Below are 25908 nucleotides of genomic sequence, written 5' to 3'. Positions count from 1 at the left end.
GCTCAGTCAGTAGAGCATGTGACTCTCGATCTCAAGGTCATGAGTTCAAGCTCCATGTTAGGCATGAAGCCTACTTTTAAAAAAAATAGCTAAACTGTAAAATGAATATAAGATTTTGGTGTTGTTTTTCTTAAAAAAAATTAATAAATGAAATTCAAAGTAGGAGCTAAGTATGATCACATTAGAAACATTTAAGTATATTTAAGAAGAAAAATAGAAAGTTAAAAATACTCAGCTGACATAAAACAAAAACTTAAATGTTATTTGTGTCAATCAAGATAGCACCAGTCCTACTTAAAAAAAAGTGTGACTGACAAGGTAATGTACACCTCTCAGGATCTGCCATTATCTTCTTCCCTGTCCACTAGACCAAAAACTGGAGTTAATTTACAGCATAACAGTTAAAAGTTTAGTGTGTTAAGAAAATAGAAATTGATGTCCTATTCATGAAAAGTCCAAAATAGCTCCTCTTGACCTGAGAAGAGCCCTACTACAAGAAGTATTTTAAAAACCCAAACTGTGTCTATCTTGTACTTCATTATCTTCAATGCAGGAAGAAAGAACATGGGAAAATAATGTGTGACTTTTTATTATGAGTCATTTCTGGAAGTAGCATACATCAGTTAGGGGCATTTTCCAGAACTCACTCACATGGCCAATCCACCTATAGGTGAATCCGGAAAATCTAGTTTAACTGAAATGTCAGAAGAAAAAAAAAAAAAAAAAGGTTGAAGAATAACTAACTCATCTTTTCCACATTATACAATTTAATATGTAATAAAATTGAATTATAACTTAAAAATAAAAGATAATTTAAAAAGAATTTTAAAAACATTTATTTATATGTTTTTAGACAAATAAATTCATCTGTAAGAAGTCCTGTAGATTTAGGCTTTAAAACAAAGGTTTTATGCTGCTAAGCTTTAAACCATCTCTTTTATTTTTCACAGTAATTCAGTGAGAGGGCTTGGGCTACAGATTACCAGTGAAGAAAGGATAACTCTCCTGCAAATAGAAAACCTTACGTTTCGGGCGCCTGGGTGGCTCAGTTGGTTAAGCGACTGCCTTCGGCTCAGGTCATGATCCTGGAGTCCCGGGATCGAGTCCCGCGTCGGGCTACCTGCTCAGCAGGGAGTCTGCTTCTCCCTCTCCCGCTTCCCGCTCTTGTGCTCTTTCTCTCTCTCACTCTCTCTCTCAAATAAATAAATAAAATCTTTAAAAAAAAAAAGAAAACCTTACGTTTCAACAACTATAGCAGCAATCTGTGATCAAACTGATCGTCTAGGTGACGGTGTGGCACCACAGGAATTGAACAGTTTGGTGCCATGATGTAGTGGATGTGGTGATGTACTGGATACACATATCCTTTCAAGACTAAAGAATTGATTTCTCTCATGGCATATATCTGGCTGATAATCCTCAGCTAGCAGCCCTCCGTGAAAATGGCCTTGGCCCAAAAGAGCTACCTTGGCTCTTTCCTTGCTCCTTTACCAAGGGTAGCCTGTGTTCAAAGATCGGTTGACGCAAGATAGAAAGGTTCAAACTCATTGCCTCATCTTGGAACATCTCTGAAGGGCCATTTCAGTTTGACGGACACCTTTCTGATGTTGTATCACATTCCAAATTATTCCTTGGCCTAATATTACTTCTTTTTCTTATTCCACGGGTAAGCACTCCTGGTGCTAATCTTCTTAGGGTCTGCTTTCTGGTAAACCCTTGTGCCACTTGGTACAAGAAGTAGGAGAAAAAAGTAGCGTATAAATTGGAATTTTCCAGCTAATTACTTATTGGCCAGATAACAATAGGAAGCCCGCCACTGGTAGTAGTGCATTTATTTAAATTTTCACAGGTGAACGTCTTGTATGGTATACATGCATTAAATTATCATGCATTTGTTATATATATGTAAGGAGTAATAATTATAAGGATAATGGAATTGAGTAGCTGTTGCAGGGCAATTGATGTTTTAGAAAAAGATAGTGAAAGCCTGAGAGTGACTAATTATCATCTGAACACTAGGTGAGAAAACTAGGAGGCTTTTTTGGCAGTATATAAAGAGAGTCCTGCTTCATACAGAGGACAAATAAAGCTGAGGAAGAGATTCAGGACTTAATAATAACAGTAGAGCTAGAGAGAAGGTTGATCTCTCACTATAGGGTATCTGCTATTCCAAGATTAGTGCCCTAGTTATATATCTGAAAATCTTAACATTCCAGATTCTCCTGTACGTGCAGAAATAGCAGAATTCTCTCTGTTAGAGGCTAGAACTCTTCCCTACTTAAAAAAAAAAAAAAAAAAAAAAAAGTGTGACTGACAAGGTAATGTACACTTCTCAGGATCTGCCATTATCTTCTTCCTTGTCCACTAGACCAAAAACTGGAGTTAATTTACAACATAACTTGTCAAGGTAAGCTGCACTTTCTAGGGAAGACAAGGTACCATGAAGGAGCTGCAGAACCTAGCTAACATATTCTGGTAGGAAATAGTCATGTATATATGTGACGGGATATTAATATCTAGATCAAGAGGGGTTAGAATATGAAGTTAAGTAAGAGAGATTCGTATATATGGGAGCATTCTCCTAGGATTCAGGGGTTAACCCTCTGGTATGTAGCCAGGATATAGTACTTACAAATGGCTAGCCTGGCTTTCAGAACTTTGGAAAGAGTGAGGACCCAGCATAAGAATTGGCAAAATTGGGCGCCTGGGTGGCTCAGTCATTGAGCGTCTGCCTTCGGCTCAGGTCATGATCCCAGGGTCCTGGGATTGAGCCCCACATCAGGCTCCCTGCTCCACGGGAAGCCTGCTTGTCCCTCTCCCACTCCCCCTGCTTGTGTTCCCTCTCTTGCTGTCTCTCTCTCTCTGTTGAAAAATAAATAAAATCTTAAAAAAAAAAAAATTGGCAAAATTTCCACAGCAAATGATGGTAGAAGTCAAAAGGTTTAGAGAAATGGGCAAGTAAATATACAGTGTAGGGCCAGAAAGCCCAGCAAAAGATTATGCTCCCTTAGAGAGTCTAAATTTACCAAAACAATAAGGAATGTGCTTAAAGCAGCAACATAAACATCCCTGAGAAACTCAGCATTGGCTCACCTCTGTAGACCAGCGCTGACTTTAGAAAATGCTGTTGTAAATCTAAACTCACAGATTGTAACTGGGACAATGATAGTATTCCAAAATTGTAGAGGCCTGCTGGCAGTACCTCACTGTTTAAAGCAAGGCAGTAACAATTATTATAATGTGAGTCAAGGTCAGAGTGACAGCCAGGGAGCCTAACCCACAGACAGCTTTGGGAATCTTAGAAGAGCAAAGCATCCTTAAGGGCAAGACGGATGGGCAGCCACCACAGGTATTGTTTACTCTCTACAAACAAAAGATATTGAGGGTGGATAATCAGGAATATGAGAAGAGCCAGTCTAATATTCATAATTATTTTATCAATTTTCAGATCTGAGCCAGTTTTCCAATCTAGAGCCCACTGAGAGAGGAGAGGTTAGGTCTCCAGAAGGAAGGAGCGAGCAACACCATGGCAAATATACAAAGTAATAACTCCCCAGTCCTTCCCTCAGGGATTCTACAGCCATTTATTTAGCCAATTTCATAGTGAGGAAAAAAAAAATGCCTTCAAGTTTGGGGACTGTTGACCATAGGATCCAAGCTAACATTTATAACATGCATGAAAAGCATTAACATGGATCCTTTGTTAGAATGGTTGCATATGAGAGCCAAGTAATAAATGGAGTCTTTGTCTAGGTCCGCGTTACCATGGATATACTTGTTTGAAGGATTCACCTTCAAACATTTTTTTTTGTTGTTGTTGCTAAATATATCACTGTACTAGGTATACTTAGGGATTTGTATAATCCACAACCCCCGGTGCCTTAGTCAGTGACATAAGACTCTTATACTAGAGAATGTCAAATGGAAATCTCTGAAACCCCTCCACTCACTGCCTGAGAAAGTAAATCATACATAGCACAACATCCTAAGGGTATGACAGATCAGAGCTACCCTTAAAGAATATGAGAGTGGTGGTCAATTTCTTACCCTTTATTTATTTATTTATTCATTCATTCATTTATTTAATGAAATAAATATTTATTTAATGAAATTGTTCAATTTCTTATCCTTATTTATAAGCCAACTTCATTGGCTCATTGGAATGTATCATTAAGGATGACTGTAGACTTTCATAAACTCAACCAAGTAAAAAACTCCATTGCAGTTGCGTGTCTGCTATGGTCTCAGATACATGGTAAATGGCCGCTTGTCCAACAAATGCATTCTTTATACTCATATCAGAAAGGCAATCAGAATTCACTGTTCCTGAGGGTGAATGCATACACTATTCCAGGGAGTGAGGGATAAACCCTATGAAGCCTCAGGGACTGCAATATCAATGAAGTTTTCAAGGGGCTAATGAGCTAGACCATGCTAACACATGCCCTGTGAAGCTACATTTCTCGACTGGGAGAAAGGGAGATTTTTGTTTCTCAGAAGACATTTGGCAATATCTGGAAACATTTTTAGTTGTTACAAGTGGGGAAGTATAATACTAGCATCTAGTAGGTAGAATCCAGGGATGCTTCTAAGAATCTACGAATGTATGGGGCAGACCTCTAAAACAAAAACTTATCTTGCCCGAAGTCAATAATGTCAAAGTTCAGAAGCTCTGCTCTAAAGTAAGAGACAATTTTTATTCCATCTCACACTTCCCACCACTAAGAAATTTGACTTTTGGAAGACCTCATGTTTTCCTAACTCAGAATAACTCTAAAAGGCTACCTTTACTTCAGAACTTCCTGTGTGATTGGCTACACCTTTGTTGACCCTATGTGGCAGCCAAGCCTCTCTGTCCACCCACCCTACCTGCCTTCTCCTCTTCAACAGGACTTGATTGCAAGATTAAACCCTAATAAAATTTCTGCTAATTAATCTCCATCTCAGAGCCTCCTTCCAATGAGATCTAACCAGCAAGAATACGTAGACTGAAGTTCAATTTGTTGCTTGTCTACTTAGTAGCTGAGTGATTCTATATCATTTAGCTTCTCTGAGTCTTGGGTTTGTCACGAATAAAATGAAAATAACAATGGTTTTATCACAATATTGTTAATGAGATAATATATTATGCAACAGTAAGCTACTAAATAATTGTGTTAGATTTGTATCATCTTTTAACTGAAGTCTTTTGATTGAGAAACATGAGAAAAAACCTTGAATATTTCAAAGTGATAAGGATTTGATAAGTTTACAATAATAATACATATAGTAAATTTAGATTTAAAAAACACTGTAATTCTTATGAAAATTCACAATTTTGTTTGTTTCCTTTAAATTAATAAACCAGTCAATCAAATTCTTTATAAAGCTCTTTGAATTTCTTTAGCAATTCCTTGTTTTCAACTTTCTGTTTCTATGGTGACAAGTGCCCATTTAGTTATTCAATCACAGAACAATGCTTTATTATGTTTTTCAACCACAAAATAAGTCCTTTTTAAAATAGATATTTACAAGGAGTAATTCAAGTAATAAATTCTCAACTCTAATATGTCAACCACAGAAGTTACTAGACAGTTTCTAAAGGTTTTGAAATATACCTGAAACATAAAATTATATTGATATCAAAGCTTATCTAAATCAAATGATCAGACATTTAGGAACTTGATATTTTGCCATTTGTAAGAAGAGTAGATTTCCCAAACATTGCTGTTTACCTTATTTTATTTAACATATGAATGAAAAAATATACAATTAAATTTAATTAAAATAAATGAATGAGGGTGCCTGGGTGGCTCAGTCGTTAAGCGTCTGCCTTCCGCTCAGGTCATGATCCCAGGGTCCTGGGATCGAGCCCTGCATCGGGCTCCCTGCTCAGCGGGAAGCCTGCTTCTCCCTCTCCCACTCCCCCTGCTTGTGTTCCCTCTCTCACTATGTCTCTCTCTGTCAAATAAATAAATAAAATCTTTAAATAAATAAATAAATAAATAAATAAATGATACTCAAAACCAATTATATGAAATTATTAAAAAATATGAAAAATATAAATAAATCTTATTAAGAATAATTAGTAAATTCAAAAATTGAAAATAATGTCATAATAAAGATCACCATAACTTTTATTTCATGCAGTATTATAAGTACATAACATTTCAGATAAAGATATTAATTGTATGTATTATTGTATGTATTATTGATAATATCATAGCCCTTGTATAAATAAATAAAATGAAAACAAAACTTTAATTTGTCCAAAGTTTTTCATCAAAATGATTCATTTTAGTAGAATAAATAAATTTGATAGATTTTTAAAGGTGTAATGAAAGCATGAATTGCTAACAGTCAGTAGTTGAAAAGTCTAGTCATGAAATACAATTTAAGAGCTGTGTTTTAAATTTTGTTAATTATTAATCCTTCAAGATTTTTATTTTGTTTTGTTTTGCTCTAGTTTTAAGCACACTAATTACATTGGCATATATACCTCTTCACCAAAACAGTTGGATAATACAATTCTCTGGGCAGGGAGGAGATAAGGGCAGAAATGTCAGTAATGTTGACCAAGGAGAAAACAGAACTGAGGTCCAATAATGTTGTGCTCTTTTATACTCTGTCCTATAAAGAGGAAAAGAACCTAATTATTGAATAATGACATCGGTTGAGAATTCCATTAAAAGTAGGGAGAAAATGAGGTAAGCGTTTACTGAGTGGCAAATATTACTTACCAAACACTTATTCTTTTCTCATTTCATATGAACAGGCACCAATAATAATCACATAGGTGATATTTCCATTTTGGACACGATGAAATTGAGGTTGAGTGAGCTAAGTCAATGTTACCAGATCGACTTTTTTTAGAATTGGGATTCGACAGTCTTAATTAATTCAACAGCCCATGCTTTCTCCATTAGACCAAGATTTTTCCACGTTAGTTCTTTCGATTTTTTTTATAAAAATAATAATTTCAAAAGCCAGCTACGGCTGAGTACACGCGTAAGGGGAAAAGGTGGAATAGCACAATACGGTATAACACTGCTCCACCACCTGGGGCAAAACAGGAGCCACTTAGAAGGTAACCACATTAATATTACTGCTCTGTTGTGACTTTGACCATTAGCTGGAGCTTGTGCCTTAAATAATTCATAACAGAAGAGGGCCCAGGACACTGTGCTTGGTTAGAGGTCGCTAAATTTTGCTGTTGTACACTTGACGAGCTACTAAAACGTGGTGTTTTCTTCAGCACACCCTCAGGGTGAGACAAATTTGCTGACTGACTGGCATTGCTTCCTTCTCTGAGTTTTCAAGACACTTAGACCTTAATATCTCACCTTCCCTTGCTTTGTCTCTTCTTACAGCAATCTGTTTCTATGCCATCTTTCACACTGGAATTAAAGCTCTCTGAAGATAGGCAGATATTGAGGTTTCTTCTCTTTCGTATCTCTCACAAAATCTAGCAGTGCCTTGAACCAAATGGGAACCTAACACATTGTTGAGAGACAGATTAATTGAAATTACATATTTTGTTTGCTCTTAACCACAAACGGTCACAATAACATATAACACCATTTATTCTGTGCAGATGATACATTAGAAAATAACAATGCATAATAATGCAAGGCCTGTTATTCAAGGCTTTGTTGATATAATCTTGATGATGCTAATAAAAATGTTGCATTATTATGAAGACAGCTTCTCTTTTCAGGAAAAATAACGCTTTGTCACTTAGCTTATTAAATGTAATTTGAGCTGTTCTCCACATGCGCTCACAATCGGTATCGGCTTTTAACATTAAGCTGTATAACAGAAAAATCATAAAAATAAAGCTCAGACATTTTATTCAAAATATTTTTATCAGATTATGACTCCTGGAGAAGATTTTATTTCTTGAAGAATATTTTATTTTTTTTCTAAATGCATTTATTATTTTTTGGAAATATGGAAGGAAATAAATGTGTCAATTTCTTATTCAAGTTTTGCCTAAATTTTCAAGTAATAGTGACTCTTTTTTTTGCCTTCATATTATTTAAATTTAAATGAAAGAAATGTAAAACAGTAGAATGTAATGAATATCAGCCTTTAAATTAGAAGATGTGTTTTAGTTTATTTTCTTCTACTCTGACAATGTATTTAGTTAAATATATATACATATAGGGCAACTTATACCACTTGCCATACTTAACACATTTCATACAGACTGTGAAAGAAAAAAAAAATGTTATGTGAACAAGAAAATGATTTACATTCTGCAAAAAAAAGTTTACATACCAAGTATTTGATTATTGATATCAGATTTTTGGTTATTATGCCTTGGGAAACTAAGCAGAATTTTGTAGTCATCACTGAATATTATATTAATGCTTTACAAAATGTGCTTAAATTTCTAAGTATATGTTAGTTTTGGGCTATTTGAAAAATCAAGAATTTGATTTGGAAAAAAATAGATGAACGGTATTTGTTTAGTTTAAGGTGATTATCCTTTCATTTATGTTTTTCCCTACTGCTTTGCAAACAAAAAAGTATTTGTCCTTTACCTCTTTGTAGGAACATGGCCTAGTTAACTCTGAAGATCAGAAAACTGGGAGCAACCTGTTCCTTTTAAAATTTGATATTTTATAATAGAGTTTGAGACTTATGAGTAATTTTGCTTTGAATTTTCCCTTGGAATTGGAAATATTATCCCTGAGTAATTTCATATTTGTAAGATTATTCGTTCTGTGAAATTAAATCGTCACTGATATGTGTACTTGTGCATTATTTTTTACTAAGAAGTTTGGAAAGATATTAGCAATGCAAAGCAGTACCTAGTTCTGTCCTTGAGAACAAAAGATATTCATCTTTCTAAACAACAAATGAAATAAATAAGAGTATTGATTAGCCAGAGACTGAGAATTCTTTAGAAGTTGGTCCTACAGAGTACCACTAGGTCAAGTCCCCAAAACTCAATAAAATGGTTTTTTTGTTTTTTTTTTTAATCTGGCCACAACAAGCATCTTCTAAAATTGCTACTTACTTTTGAGATAATTTCAACATTAAATCATTTTCAAGACATCCAGCTTCAACATAACTTAGTTTCTTCTTACAGAAATAGATGTAGGAAGAAGACACAATACTAATTTAAAGATTAGCATCTGAACAGAATAAGATATTCTACTTCAAAGGGTATCTAGTTGTTTGTCAATAGAGAACCAAAAAGGAGATCACAGAGATAATGCTTTAGAAAACCCATTTCTAGAGGTCGGAAGGGGAAAAAAAAATGTTTGGTTTATGTATAACTCAAAAACATTTTGAACAAAAACATCTTACTACTTTCAGTGCCAGACTCAAGTAGACAGTAATGTCCTTTTGCTGTATTGTAGAACTTCCAGAATGGCAGAGAAAAGGCATCCAAAAATCACTCTTCCATAAAAGCAATGAGAACACTGGCAAAACTTAAAACTCACCCTTTTCAGAGCACTTGAAATAAACCAAAAACTTTCCTGCTTATGCAAGAAAAATGTCTAAATCTCTGTAAGAATAGTGACTTTGGGACATTTTAACTTGCTCTATTTAAATATTTTTCTCCTTGGGGAGCCTGGGTGGCTCAGTCAGTTGAGTATTGACTCTTGGTTTCAGCTCAGGTCATGATCTCGTGGGTCTTGGGATCGAGCCCCACATTGGGCTCTGTGCTCGGTGGGGAATCTGCTTAAAGATTCTCTCCCTCTGCCCCTCCCTCTGCTTGCACACTCCCTTTCTCTTTCTCTTCCTCAAATAGATAAATAAAATCTTAAATATTTTTCTCCTCAATGTCTTTGTGCCTTGAAAACCTATCTACACAACACTATCATGAAAAACAGCAAAATAGTAGCCACTGGAGAGGACAAAATGAGCATGGAACTCCCCCAAAAGTCCCTATTTCCAGAGAATTGTCACTACATGACCTATCTGGCATAAAGTACCATAACCCTGAAATGTTCCATTCTCAAAGCTTGTCTTTATTTGACCTAACTTTAAGCTTGTTCAGTACAAACAAACTTATGCTTGTGGCATTTGTCAAAAGAAAAAAAAAAAATCTGTTGCAATTGTTTAACATCATAGCTGCCTGAGGCAGTGATATCATTTGGGGCAATACAAAATCTAACCAAAAACACTCAGAGAGAAATCAGAGCAGTAAGATGAAAATAAGGGGCTTATAAGTCAGGATATATTCCTGGTGACCTAGAAAGTCATGTACATGGATAGTATTTGAGTATGCCCAGAAAAGTTCTAATAAGACCTTAATTTCTCACCTCACCTAATTTTTTACCTATTGTTCAGGCCAATATTAAGACTCTGAACAAGTAGAAATTTCAGTCTAAGACTTTGTTGTGAACCTCCAGAGGATTAAACACATGCCCCAGAGCTCCTTAGTAAAGTGTGGGAGACTTATTGATTCAGAAATGTTAAGGAAATCTTTAGCTAAGCTAAGAAAATAGAGACTTTAATGTTTGCACATGACAAAAAACACTGACTTTACAGAATTTTCTAGAAAAGTCACTAAAGAAACCACCAGCAAGAGCAACAACAACAAACAGTAGAAATAAATACTGGCTGGGGGAGGGAGATGGCAGATTTGCATATAAGAGTCACCACATTATATTATTTAAGTCTAATTTTCAACAAAGAATTATGACACCGAAGTACCAGGAAGGTATGGGTTCATCAATACAAAAGTTAAAAAAAAAAAAAAGAGGTCAATAAATACTATCCCAAAGGAAGCCCAGACATTGGACTTATTAGAGACTCCAACTTTAAATCTGTTATTAGAAATATGTTCAAAACCTAAAGAATATCTTGTCAAAATTGTAACAAAAATATCACCAAATACAGAATATCAATAAAGAGATAAAAATCATCTTTTCAAAAAAGAACCAGAGCCAGATAAAAATTCTGGAGTTGAGAAAGTACAATAACTGAAATGAAAAATTTAAAATAGACACTCAACAGCAGATTTGTGTTGTCAGAAAAAGAGTCAGGAAAGTTGAATATAAGTCAATTGAGATTATACAGTCTGAGGAACAAAAAAGAAAATGAACATGAACCTCACAGACTTGTGGAACAATACCAAGGATACCAACATATGCATAATACTCCCAGAAGAAGACAGAGAGAAAGGAGCAGAAAGACTATTTGAAGAAATAGTGAAAAAATACACTCCAAATTTGATGAAAAATTAATCCATTCATCTCACAATTCAACAAACTGAAAGTTAGATAAACTCAAAGAGATCCATAACTAGACACATCATAGTCAAACTATCAAAAGCCAAGATAGAGAAATTTAAAAACAACAAGAGATAAATACTCATCACAAAAAAAGGATCATCAAGAAGATTAACAATGGCCTTGTAATCAGAAACTATGAAAACAAGAGGCGAGGGGAATGACATAGTCAATGCTAAAAGAAAAAGAGTGTCAAGAATTCTATATCCAGCAAAACAAATTTTTCAAAAATGAAGAAGAAATGAAGATATTCCCCAGACTATCAAAAACTAAGATAATATGTCACTAGAAGACTTGCATTATAAGAAACACTGAAGAAAATCCTTCAGGTTAAAAAGAAATGACACTACATAGTAATTCAAATACACATACACGCACAAAGATCATCAGAAAGGGACATTATATACATAAACATAAAATCTTTTTGTAACTCTTTTCTTCCCTGACCTGGTTGGGAAACAAAACAAAACAAAACAAAAACCTGCATGAAACAATAATTGTAGAACTGTGTTGATCGACTTATAAGATATAAAGATATAATTTTTATGATTTTAATAGAACAAAAGGATAGGGGAATAAAATTATATTGGAGCAAAATTTTTGTGTAATGTTGAAATTAAGATGGTATTAATCCAAACCAGATTGTTTAAATCAAGATGTCAATTGCAAAAAAAAAAAGGAGGGAAAGAAAGGATAAAGCCATTGTTATTCTGATACCCAAACAAGACAAAGAAATCACATGAAGAGAGAGTTACAGAAAATATCCTTTATGAAGTCAGATGCAAATATTTTCCATAAAATATTAACAAGACAAAATTGGCATCATATAAAGATTATACATCATGACCAAATGGGATTTATTTCAGGGATGCAAGATGAATTTAACATCTGAAAGTCAATCAATGTACTACAGCACAAGATAAAATTAATGACAAACATATGATGATTTCAATAGATGCATAAAACATTTTTGAAAAAAATCCCAACAAAATAGGAAGAGAATGGAACTCCCTAAACCTAATAAGGGTATCTATTAAAAAATTCACAACTAATAACATTCTTATACTGAAAGACTAAATGTTTTCCTCAAGTTGAGGACCAAGACAAGCACACCTGCTCTCATTGCTCCTATTCAACATTGTCCTAGAGGTGCTATCCTGGACAATTAGATAAGAAAGAGAAATAAAAAGCATTCAAAGTAGAAAAGAAGAGATAAAACTATCTCTATTGGCAGAAGACGTGATGGTGTATATACAAAATTGTAAAAAATCCACAAAAACTACCAGGATAAGTAATGAAGGATTTCAGCAAGGTTTCAGGATAAAAATGTCCATATACACAAATCAATTGCATTTTTGCAAAACAATAAAAATGCCAAATAAAATTAAAGAAACAATTTTATTATAATAACATTATAAAGAATATATATTTAGAGAAAATTTATCAAAAGAAGTATAAGAGTCTACATTGAAAAATTTACAACATTGTTGACACAGAACACCTAGATAAAAGGAAAGGCATCCTATATTAATGATTTGGAATGCTTATTATTCTTAGGATGGCAATACTACTGAAAATGATCCATAGATTCAATCTTTGCCAAAATTCTTGCTGCCTTCAGGCAGACATTGACAAGCTGATTCTAGATTTTGTGTGGAAATGCAAGAGACCCAGAATAGACAAAATACTCTTGAGGAAAAAACAAGTTGGAAGACCACATATTCTCTATTTCAAATATTACTATAAAGTCACATTTATCAAGATATTGTCATAGTTACATAATCTTAGATATATACATCAAGATCAATGGAACATAATCGAGAATCTAGAAATAAACACTTACACTATGGTCAATTGATTTTGACAAGAATGCCAAGACAATTCAACAGCCTAGTATTTTCCATCATTGGTGTTTAGACATCTTGATACCTATATTCAGAACAACGAAGTTGGGATCTTATATCACATCATAGAGAATTATTAACTCAAAATGGAAATAAACTTAAGTATAATATTATAAGTAACTTAGAAATAAGCATAGGAGTAAATTTTGTGATCTTGAGTTAGGAAATAGTTTTTATAGATACGACACCAAAGCACAAATGACAAAAGAAACAAACAGTTGAATTGTAATTCATAAAAATTTAAACCCTTTATGCTTCAAAAGACATCATTAAGAAAGTGAAAACACAAACCGCGGAATGAGAGAAAATATTCGCAAATCATGTATTTGTTAGGGACTTATTTCTGAATACACTGAAGACCTTTATGACTCAACCCAGTTAAAAAAAAAAAAAGGCATTTTCTTTTCACACTTAGCATAACAATTACACTTCTCCCAAACAAACAGTGGTTGCCCTAGAGTTTACAATTTACATTTTTAACTAACCTTAAGTTCATCCTCAAATAACACTATGCTGCTTCATATAGAGTGTAGGTAGCTAATAATAAAGCATTACCAATTCTTCCTTCCTGCCCCTTGTGTTATTGTTGTAATTAATTCACCTATCCAAATACATTGCTACTATTAGAACATTAAAACATGTGATCTTTTAGATCAATTAAGTCTAAGGAAATATAAGGGGAGCCTGGGTGGCTCAGTTAGTTAAGCATCTGCCTTTGGCTCCGGTCAAGATCTCCAGGTCCTGGGATGAAGCCCTGCATCCAGCCCCACATTGGGCTCTCCGCTCATCGGTGAGTCTCCTTCTCCCTCTCCCTCTGTGATCTACCTGCTTTACTCTCTCTCAAATAAATAAGGAAAATCTTAAAAAAAAAAAGAATAAAGAAATATAAGATTTTTATTTTACATTTATTTATTCCTTCCCCAGTGCCCTTTCTTTATGTAGATCCAATTATCTCACTATAAAATTTTCCTTCCATTCGAGGAACTTATTTCAACATCTCTCACACAGCAGATCTGCTGCCCAGAAAATTCCCTCAGTTTTCATTTGTGACATTATTTCTCCTTCACTTTTGAAGGATAATTTTATTCGATATAGAATTTTACATTTTTTTTTTTTTAAGATTTTATTTATTTATTTGAGAGAGAGAGAATGAGAGAGAGAGAGCACATGAGAGGGGGGAGGGTCAGAGGGAGAAGCAGACTCCCTGCCGAGCAGGGAGCCCGATGCGGGACTCGATCCAGGGACTCCAGGATCATGACCTCCTGAGCCGAAGGCAGTCGCTTAACCAACTGAGCCACCCAGGCGCCCTAGAATTTTACATTTCATTCCACTTGCTTCTTGCTTGCATGGCTTCTGTTGAGAAGTCTGGTCTAATTTTTACCCTTGTTATGCTATAGATAAGACTTTCTCACTCTGGTTTTTCTCAAGATTTCTTCTGTGTTTCATTTATTGCAGTTTAAATATGATATACCTACATATAATTTTCTTGATATTTATATTCATTGTTGTTATCTGAGCTTCCTAGATCCATGGTTCAGTGTCTGTCATTAAAAAAAAAAAAAAAAAAAAAAAAATTTTTTTTTTTGGAAAGTTCTTGACCATTATTATTTCAAACGTTTCTACTTCAGTCTTTCTTTTTTCTCCTTCTGGTATCTCAAATAAGTATATATTACACCTTTAAAAAATCTCCATTAGGGGCGCCTGGGTGGCTCAGATGGTTAAGCGTCTGCCTTCGGCTCAGGTCATGATCCCAGGGTCCTGGGATCGAGTCCCGCATCGGGCTCTCTGCTCCTTGGGAGCCTGCTTCTCCCTCTGCCTCTCTCTCTCTCTGTCTCTCATGAATAAATAAATAAAATCTTAAAAAAAAAAAAAAAATCTCCATCAGTTTTTGGATAGTATTTTTTTTTTTCTTTTATTTTCACCATGGGAACTTTCTACTGACCTATCTTCAAGCTCACTGATTCTTCCCTTGACCATATCCTGTCTACTGATGAGACTATTAAGGGTATTTTTTTTATTTCTGCTACAGTTTATTTTGATTTGTATTGTTTGCTTTTGATTCTCCTTAGAGTTTTCATGTCTCTGATTGCATTACCCATCTGCTCTTGCATGTTGTCTACTTTTTCTTTTGGGCTTTTTACATATTAATAATAGTTATTTTAAATTCCCTGATTTTAGTTCTTCAGATTTCATATTTCTCTAGTGATCTCATTTTTGTCTCCCCTTTTGATTTGGGGCTCCCCTAAATTCTGTTCTGAGGGAGTCTGTGCCTTGCGGCTATTTAAGCTGTAATCTACTGGAACCCTGTTGATGTAGGGATAAATCATGGCACAGAGGAAGGACTATATAATATTATGATTGCATCTCATTCTTTTAATGGGTCTATTTCCCTGTGCTGTGACTTTCACAAGAGTTTCTTAGCTTTTCTTCTTCCTTTAGATGAGACAGAGTCTAGAGGGTTTTAGAGTGGGGTAAATGCCCTTGTCCATGATGGGATAAACTCTTCTTCAGTGTTTCCCCTATAAAGTAGGCCTTTGATACGGAGAAGGCTCTGGGTGTATGTATTTCAGAACTATTTGTCTTTCCTTCCCCTGCCAGAACCACTAGGAGATCTTTCTTAGATGTTTGCTGGGTGCCTAGAAAGAAAGCCCATAAAAGTATGCATCCCCGCAAGACTGCAACAGCCCCCCACATGGTTTATTATTCTCAAAGAAGTCCACAGTCAGCTTCCAGCAATTTGTTAATATTACTATTTAAGTATTCCTACCATTTTATGGTTCCTGCTTCTCCTGGTAAGCAGACATCAGCTCTGATTCTCTGTATGTGCTTGTGTCTCTAGATTTTGAGGTAGCATTTTGCTTTGTAATGTTGGTTCTCTGACAAGTGCAAGAAACATCATTGATTTTCAGTTTGTACAACCATTTCTTATTATAGGAGTGATGACTTCTAAGCTCTTTAGATATTGGAACTGAAATTGTAAGTCCATTAATACTCATTGATAAAGCATTAGCTTTATTCTTAAAATTTGTGCCTCTATGCACTTAATTTTTTGTCTCTTATGTGGCATTTCCTCTTTCTGCTATTAACTTTTTGGTGATTTGACAAAAGCTCTGCAAATATAATTCGTGTCTGTATCCATTTGTTGGTATTTGCAACATCTTTTCATTAAATTCTCATGTTACTCCTCCCCTCTTGCCAAGTGAGAACCTGCTCAGCTTACACTTGTTAGGAGGCTTCCAGTTACTTCCACATCCAACCATCTATGTTTCTTCTCTTCTTCACCCATTGCACAGGTGCTCTTCTGCTATTTCCTTCACCCTACATTTACCAGTCCCAGTTAGTGGGGCTCAGTAGGGTCTCCGATGATGCTATCATACCTGGCATATAGTACAAGTTAATGTTTAACAGTAATAAAATGAAAAAAAATCAGTAGCTATTCATCAGTTTATTAAAATAATATAACTTTGTTAAAACAGGAGTATTTTTCAAAAATTTTGGAAAATCAAGATGACTGGAAAGTACATTTATACTTAAAAATATGTCATTAAAAGTCTATTTCTTTTCTGATGCCACAATGTTACATGTTCATATTGTGACTTTGAACTACAAAACTGAATAAAGTACAAGAAACATCTTACTCAATTCTCTCAATGTTTAGTTCACTCATTTTAGAGATAGGAAAGTGAGCCCCAAAGAAGTAAAGTGAGTAGCACAGATTGTACAATCTACCAATTTACAGATCAGTGCTCTTTCATTATATCACCCTGTCTCTGACACCTTGGAATAATTTGCTAGTTGTAGACAGATAAATGGAGGCTATGGATTGCTACAATTTCAGTCAAGGCAGACTCAACCAATAATGTTACCAGCAATATCCCCCACAGACATATTTATTACAACCATTCCCTGTTTTGTTCTACATCAGCAGGTCCATCTGGCAGTAAAGAATTGACCAGGTGTTCTGGGGAAAAGTTGGCACACAACTGCCTTGAATATTGTGATACTAGCAGAAGGGACAGATTTAGAAAATGAAAAGAAATCAAATTATTCTTGGTATACATGAGCTTACAAGACATTTTTAGGTGGTAACAATTATGGAACATCTTTTGCTTTATCTGTAGGTGTTTTTTGGCTTGGTTTAAAAAATCAGAATGAAGTATAAATATTCAAGAGGAATAGAGTGTCGTATCCATTAGTGCAGTGAGTAAACAAAAGCTTAGGTAAGCAACTTTGAAAATCTATAGTTAAATGTAAAAAGAAAATAAAGTATGGCATATCTCATTAAAACTATTATTCTAAAAAGTAATAATAATAAAACCTGTTTCTTGATTAGTCTTGATTAGGTGGTACCTGACTCAGGTTTTTTCAATCAGATGATCAGACTATGGTTTACAAAGGACCTTTGCCTTACTAAATTGAATTTTGTGGCTGGAATCAGTTAATCCTTTCCCCAAAGTGAACAATTTCCTATGTATTTTAGCTTATCAAAGACAATGAATGTATTAAGAGAGCAGATCTTACTCTAATACTGCAGAGCTCTGATTGAATAACAAATGTAGTGCATGTCCACTGGGGCTTCAAACAGCCCCTAAGAAGCTTTTACCAGACAAAAGATGTGTTTTGTGTAGAGCACTGGTACACATTAATGAGAAATTTCTATCGCTGGTACCAGCACTATGCAATGCCCTTGACTTTCATTATGTAAAGATTAATACCATGGCAAAAGTGCTTTTATCAGTCTAGAATGTTCATATGCTATATCATAAAATATACAACCATACAACATTTCTATGGTCTTTTAAGTCAGGAAAAAATGATTAATGTTCTATGATTTAACTTTTATTTAAGATTTTATTTATATTTTATTTTTTTTTTGAAAGATTTTATTTATTTGACAGAGAGAGCAAAAGAGCACAAGCAGGGGGAACAGTAGAGGGAGGGGGAGAGCAGGCTCCCTGACAAGCAGGGAGCCCGATGCGGGGCTCGATCCCAGGACTCTGGGATCATGACCGGAGCCGAAGGCAGATGCTCAGCCATCTGAGCCACCCAGGTGCCCCTATTTATATTTTATTTAATCTTTTTACCATAACCTTTACATTTTATTTAAACTGTTTCAATTGAAAGTGTTATTTAGTGATTTTAGAAAAACAGAAAAAGCAAAATTTAAAATCAAAATAGATGGCTACACTATTTAGAAATAACATTTAATATATAGCTTTTTTATATATTAATATATGCATGTGTTCTTTCACATTTTTATAAATATGCATTTTTTCCCAGTATTGTTTTCTGACTTTTCTCCAACAAATTTTTTACCATATATTCCCTTTCAACTTTACTGTTTGTGTAAATATTTCATATAGTCATTATTTTAAAAATATATAGATGAAATTAAAATGGCACCCAAATTACATATCTATATAGATATGTAATAATATGTAATATATACAGATATGTATAGATATGTAATATATAGAGATATGTAATAGATATGTAATATATGTAGATATGTATATCTATAGATATATGTGTATAGATATGTAAATATAGATATGTATAGATATAAAACAAAATATGTATAGATATGTAATTTTATATATATATAAATTCAAATGTAAAAGAATTTAATGACTCTGGAAGAAAATGATCAGGAGCTTACCATTACTGTATTTTTTTTAAGTAGGCTTCACTCTTGGCATGGAGCCCAACATGGGAGTTGAACTCAAAACCCTGAGATAAGACCTGAGCTGAAATCAAGATCACCAATAAATTACTGAGATCATCCTTGTTATCATGTTATGTTATCTTTTACGTTGTTTAATTTAATTACCAATGATATATCTCTAGAAGTACTCATTTTCTATTTCCTGGGTCTTTTATACTATAGAATCAGCCAGTTTGCTTTAATTCTTTTATGATTATTGAGATGAGTCTCATTCTTGGATCGTACTTAATTTTCTTTCAGGACTTGGCAACGGCTGCTTTACTTGTCCTCTGGTGAAGAGTGTTTCTGTGGGAAATCTAAGGTAAGTCTGATTTTACTCTTACAGGTAACTTTTTCTTACTACTCATGGAATGAGAAATTACCTTTGAAATTCAGTGGTATTGGTATATTCACCATGAATCTCAATTTTTATTTTTTGGTGTCATCTTTTCTTGGTATATAGTATATCTTAATAGGTTTTTTATTTCTTTTTATTATTCTATCTAATTATTCTGTGAATTTATTTCCTATATAATTTAAGATTTTTTTTCCTAATGTATCTCTTGTGCATATTATTTGTATTGTTTACTTCAGGGACACCAATTATCCTATGTTGCATCATCTGTGTCTTTACATAAATAATTTTCTTTGCATTGATTTAATATCTTTGACTTTTCTTCTATGTTCACTATGACTTTTGAAGCCTTGTTCCCATAACAGCAATTTAGTTTTCAACTGTATTTGTTCTGCTTCCTTCAGTTTGTGATTTATTTAATAGATCCAATATTGTTCTGCATTTCAGTTTATTTACTTACTTCTGTCACTTACCTCTACATAATATCCTATCTTTTAGGTATCTGTTTTGTGCTTTCATTTTATTAATGTAATTGAATTGATAATTTTCAATAACTCAATGCTTCTAAGGAAGTTTTTTATCCCTTTGTTTGCTGTTTGTTTTCTGTTACTGCTCTTCTATGTGATACCTTTACTTATATTTTGTGATACTCTTATTTTCTCATAATCATGGATAGAATAGATGGCCTTCTATAGGTTTTTTTTTTTTTTTTTCTTAACCACAGGGCAAGTGGATTCTCTTTGACACACTTTCTAACCTAATTGATATTTCCAATAGCTCAAGGACTTGTGGTTAAGAAAGGATAAAAGCTTGGCAAGCATTGCTGGAGACTCTTCTGGCATCTGTGGGATCCCATGAGGCATCCTGGTTTTAGGGCCCCTCCATTTTGCCAGGTATCTGTCTTACCCTACCCACAGGAGCTTTCACTCATTCTCCCTTCTCAGCCCACTGACAGATTATGGATTTAAATGACCAATGTACAAATTTGGAACTCTGAAAAAATGGGTAAAGATCTTTTGGAAATTGAAATTACAGTATAACATATGATAACTACAAAAAAAAAGACTGAAGAATTAAAGTGTATTAAAAATAAAAGACATATGTTTATCAAAGACACTTTAATAAGTGAAAATTAGCAGAAGTCTCATAATAACTGAGATTAATATAAATTTTATCAAGACTTTATAGAATTCAATGAGAAAAAGGTTAACAACGTTAATAGGTTATTCATTAGTAAACCTGGGTATATTCTTCACAGAATAGTCAACACATATAAAGGGATATCAAAACTCAGTGATCCCAAGGGAACTGAAAATGAAGACTACAATAAGAATTTTTTATACCCATTCAACTGAGAAATAAGATGCCTGAAAATTCCAAATGTTGCAGCTGATACAGATCAGTGGATTCTCTCACACAATAGAGTACAAAATAGAACAATCACTTTGGATAAAAAATAGGACATTATTCTGTAGAGCTGGTGATTCATATACTCTATAAGACCAGAGATACAGTGCAATGTCCATATTTTGACAATTGTAGGTGCTCAATCAGGGAACACATATCCCAGCCTTCACTGTAATTAGGTACAGCCATGTACATCATTGGAATAAGAACAAAAGTGAGTGTATTGATTTGCTGGAGCTGTCATAACAAAATATCACAGACTGACTGGGTGGCTTAAGTAACAGAAATTTATAACTCACAGTTTTGGAGGTTAGAAGTCCTAGATCAAGGGGTTGGCATGGTTAGTTTTTCTTGAGGACTCTCCCGGCTTATAGATGGTCATTTTCTTGCTTTGTCCTTGCATGATCTTTTTTGTCTGCATGTGCATCCCTTCTGCCTCTCTCTCTTCCAATAAGAACACCAATCATATTAGATTAGAGCCCTACCCTGATGACCCCATTTTAATTTAATCACCCCTGTAAAGACCTTATCTCCAAATACAGTTACATTCTGAGATCCTGGGTTTGAGGACTTCAACATATGAATTTTGGGAGTACACAATTCATCCCATAACTATTAAGTACACCATTTCTGGGCCAAGAATTCTAAGACAGAAGCATGCAGCCTCCACATTCGTGTTATGCTTCTGATAACCATATGCTTACAACCATGTGGTACAAGATAAAAGAAACTGGATGGAGATTAGCTACCTGCCTTGGACTACTAAATAAGCAAGAAATACAGGTTTAATGTATTTGAATCATTTATGTATTTTGGCCCATTTGTTGAGTGAGATTAATACACAATCATTAATAAAATCCAAGCCCCACTGATCACTCCTACACAAAAGCAAATTTTGCACTTAGTAACAACAGATATAAAGAAGGTTTATAGAGATATTACACATAAGAGGAAAAATCTGTTAACAGCCTAAATACTCATTAACTTGAGAATGGATGAATAAATTGTAATTATTAAAACAGCAACAATTGGACAGCACTAAAAATGAATATACCAAGGCTACATACTTCAATAATGGTAACCTTCAGAAATATAAAGTTGGGTAAAAAATTCACAGAAGACTGCATGCAGTTTCTACTCTTTTTGTAAGCATAAAACAAGCAAAACAAGATATATTTTAGGTATGTACATATATATATGATATAACTATAAAGAATTACAAGGGGATGATAAACAAAATATCGGTATCATAATCTCCTCTTTAGAGGAAGGAACAGGGACTGTTCAAGAAATTATGCAGGAGGCTTTTGTAACATTCTGTTTTATTCGATTTTGTGTTGGATTCTATTGGTTTTATAATGTTTCTTATGTTACATATGAGATATATATATCCAATATTGTATCTAATTTTACATATTAAGAATTTTCACCTGAATAACTTTAAACATGACATAATTTTAAACATGCAAAAATAATTAATTTTGTAGTAATAAATTATGGTTTACACAGTTATATTTGTTAAACTAATAAAAATTCAAAAAATCAGGTTGTCATTAGGGCCACTCAGTAAAATAACATATCATGCTGATTGTCATTTTGACCAAAACAAAGACACTTACCAAAAATAGCATTTGACATCATCTTTATACATGACAAGAGACTTAAAAGCTAGTATGAGATTCAAAAGTATTAAGTTCCTTAAATTGTTTTAGATCACAAGAATAGCGTTTGATGATTTCAATACCTTATGATTTCATAGACTGACTGTCTTTGTAAAGGATATCAGTTAACCAGCAGATAAACTTAAAATTCTTATACTTGTGATTTAATGATTTTATGGGTAATGTTTATTGACTAATGGTTTACATATGTTAAATATTTGTCACGCTTAGAATTCTAATAATTAAATAATCAGTTGTGTGTGTTGATTTAAATGAAAAAAAAAGCAATAGTGACTAAATGGTTTATCCAATTGACACGGGCATATATCTACTGGAGTCAGGTAAAAGTACTAAAGTATCCAATAATATTTCATGTGCATCAAATAAGAAATACATATCCAAAAGATTAATTCAAATCCTGTGTTGAAAGGATCCTGTGATGATTGGGATTTAATTACTAAGAGCATTATAATAGTTTTTATCTTGAAAGACTTTTCTCCACAGTAGTGATATACACTTTGCTAGTTCTGTTATATGAAATCTTAAACACATGAGTTTTTTAGTTAAAGTTAGTCAACATGTAGGAACTGGATATAATTCATGATTTCTCAATTCTTTGTGAGGAAGCATGGAGGATAGTTCAGAAAATAAATATTTATAGAAAAGATTTGGTTTAGGAATGCTAGATATTCAAACACCATTTCCATTATACTTTTAAGAAATGTGGCCATAGGGGTGCCTAGGTGGCTAAGGTCATGATCCCAGGGTCCTGGGATCAAGCCCCGCATTGGGCTCCCTGCTCGGCGGGAAGCCTGCTTCTCCCTCTCCCACTCCCTTTGCTTGTGTTCCCTCTCTCGCTGTCTCTGTCAAATAAATAAATAAAATCTTAAAAAAGAGAAGAAAAGAAAAGAAATGTGGCCATATTTCAAGCTTATAGTTACATCCAAATTTAGAATATTTGGGGGCATATATACTAAGGAATTATGGAAGCAGTTAATTATTTCTTAAAAATTATGCATGCATAGGGGGCGGAGCAAGATGGCGGAGGAGTAGGAGACCTGGATTTCGTCTCCTCTCAGGAATTCAGCTGGATAGGGATCAAACCATTCTGAACACCTACAAACTCAACAGGAGATCGAAGAAAAGAATAGCAACAACTCTCTGAACAGAAAAGCGACCACTTTCTGGAAGGTAGGACGTGCGGAGAAGTGAATCTGAGGCGTTATTCGGGAGGATAGACGGCGGGGGAGGGGCCTCCGTGGGCCGCTTCTGGCAAGTGATAGAGCCACAGAGCACAAAATCAAAACTTTTAGAAGTCTACTCCGCTGAGGGACGTCACTCTGGTGGCGAAGTGGGGGGTGGAACCCTCGCAGGACAGTGTGGTCTCAGGACCCTCGGGGTCACAGAAAGACCGGGGGTGCCTGAGTGCGGCAGAGCTCCCAGGGATCGGAGCAGGGAAGCCGGCTGCAGAGATGGAGCCCAGGCGCGGGCTCTCAGCTCGGGGTTGCTATAAACCCTGATCCGCGGCACAGTCGGGCCACTGCTCCTCCAGCAGGGACCCAACAAGCGGCAGATCCGGGGAGACTCACCTTCTTCCCCCGGGAGGAGAGGTGCGGGAGCGCACCGCGGGGATCTGCTGGGTTTGGAGACTCCACCCGGGGTCGGGTGCCAGATAGAAAGGCGCGGTCACAGGCCGGGTGAGCGCGGAGTGTGGCCGGAGACCGGGGAGACGGGAGTGACTGACTGCTTTTCTCTGGGGGCTCGCTGAGGAGCGGGACCCCGAGTTCTCGGCTCTGCCGGGGCGGGGACTGGGAGGCTGCTATTTTCACTCTCCGCCTCCAAAGCTGTACGGAAAGCTTGCAGGGAACAAAAGCTCCGGAGAGCAAACCCGAGCAGATTACTTAGCCCGGACCGGCAGGGGTGGGGCAATTTTGCCTCCGGCAAAGACATTTGGGAACCACGGCAACAGGCCCCTCCCCCAGAAGATCAGCGAGAACAGCCAGCCAAGACCAAGTTTACCGATCAATGAGAACGGCAGAACTCCAGCGCTAGGGGAACACTGCACATAGAATTCATGGCTTTTTTACCATGATTCTTTAGTCTTTCAAAGTTAATTATTTTTTTTAACTGTCTTTTTTTCTTTTTTCCTTTTTTCTTTTTTCTTTGAATTTTTCTTTTTCCCTTTTTCAACCAACATCTTATCAATCCCTTTTTTATGAGACTGATCAATCCCTTTTTTTAAAAAAAAAATTTTATTTTTCATTTTTAAAGTCATATTCTATCCCTTCATAGTAGTTACCTGTATTTTTGGCATATATATATAAGTTGTTCTCTCTTTAAAATCTTGAGATAGTTTCTTCTAACAGATCAAAATATACTCTAAATCTCTAGTGTATGGTTTTTTTCTACTCCCCTGCCTGATCACATTCTCTCCCTTTTTTCTTTCTTTCTTTTTTTTTTTAATCCTCTTCTTTCTTTTTTCAAACAACTTATCAAATCCTTTTTTAAAATTTTTTATAATTTCCATCTTTACAGTCATATTCCATCCCTTCATCATATCAACCCTTATTTTTGTACATATATAAGTTTTTCTTTCTTTAAAATTTTGGGAGGGACTTTCTTTTAACAGACCAAAATACACCCAAAATCTAGTGTGTGGCACTGATCTATAATCCAGCCTGATCATATTTGATCACATTCTGTTTTTGTTTTGTTTTGTTTTGTTCTGCTTTTGTTTGTTTTTATCTTTATCTTTTTCTTTTTTCTTTCTTTCTTTCCTTTTCTTTTTTCTCTCTTTCCCTTTCTTTTCCCACTGCTTCAGGTGTTTTCTGATTTGTTTAGAGTATATTTTCTGGGGACGTTGTTACCCTGCTAGCATTTTGTTCTCTCATTAATCTATTCTCCTCTGCACAAAATGACAAGATGGAAAAAATCACCTCAACAAAAAGAACAAGAGGTAGTACCGACTGCCAGGGACATACTCAATACGGACATTAGTACGATGTCAGATATAGAGTTCAGAATCATCACTTTAAAGATACTAGCTGGGCTTGAAAAAAACATGGAAGTTATTAGAGAAATCCTTTCTGGAGAAGTAAAAGAACTAAAATCGAACCAAGTAGAAATCAAAAAGGCTATCAATGAGGTGCAATCAAATATGGGGGCGCTAACTGCTAGGATAAATGAGGCAGAAGAAAGAATCAGTGAGATAGAAGACCAAATGATGGAAAATAAAGAAGCTGAGAAAAAGAGAGATAAACAACTACTGGATCACGAGGGCAGAATTCGAGAGATAAACGATACCATAAGACGAAACAACATTAGAATAATTGGGATCCCAGAAGAAGAAGAAAGAGAGAGAGGTGCAGAAGGTATAATGGAGCAAATTATAGCAGAGAACTTCCCTAATTTGGGGAAGGAAACAGGCATCAAAATCCAGGAAGCACAGAGAACCCCTCTCAAAATCAATAAAAATAGGTCAACACCCCGACATCTAATAGTAAAACTTACGAGTCTCAGAGACAAAGAGAAAATCCTGAAAGCAGCTCGGGAGAAGAGATCTGTAACCTACAATGGTAGAAACATTAGATTGGCAACAGACTTATCCACAGAGACCTGGCAGGCCAGAAAGGACTGGCAGGACATA

The sequence above is a fragment of the Phoca vitulina genome, unplaced genomic scaffold, assembly GCF_004348235.1.
Source record: "Phoca vitulina isolate PV1807 unplaced genomic scaffold, GSC_HSeal_1.0 scaffold8, whole genome shotgun sequence".
NCBI classification, from domain to species: domain Eukaryota; kingdom Metazoa; phylum Chordata; class Mammalia; order Carnivora; family Phocidae; genus Phoca; species Phoca vitulina.
The sequence above is the reverse complement of the archived record's forward strand: the minus strand, read 5'-3'. Positions refer to the sequence as shown.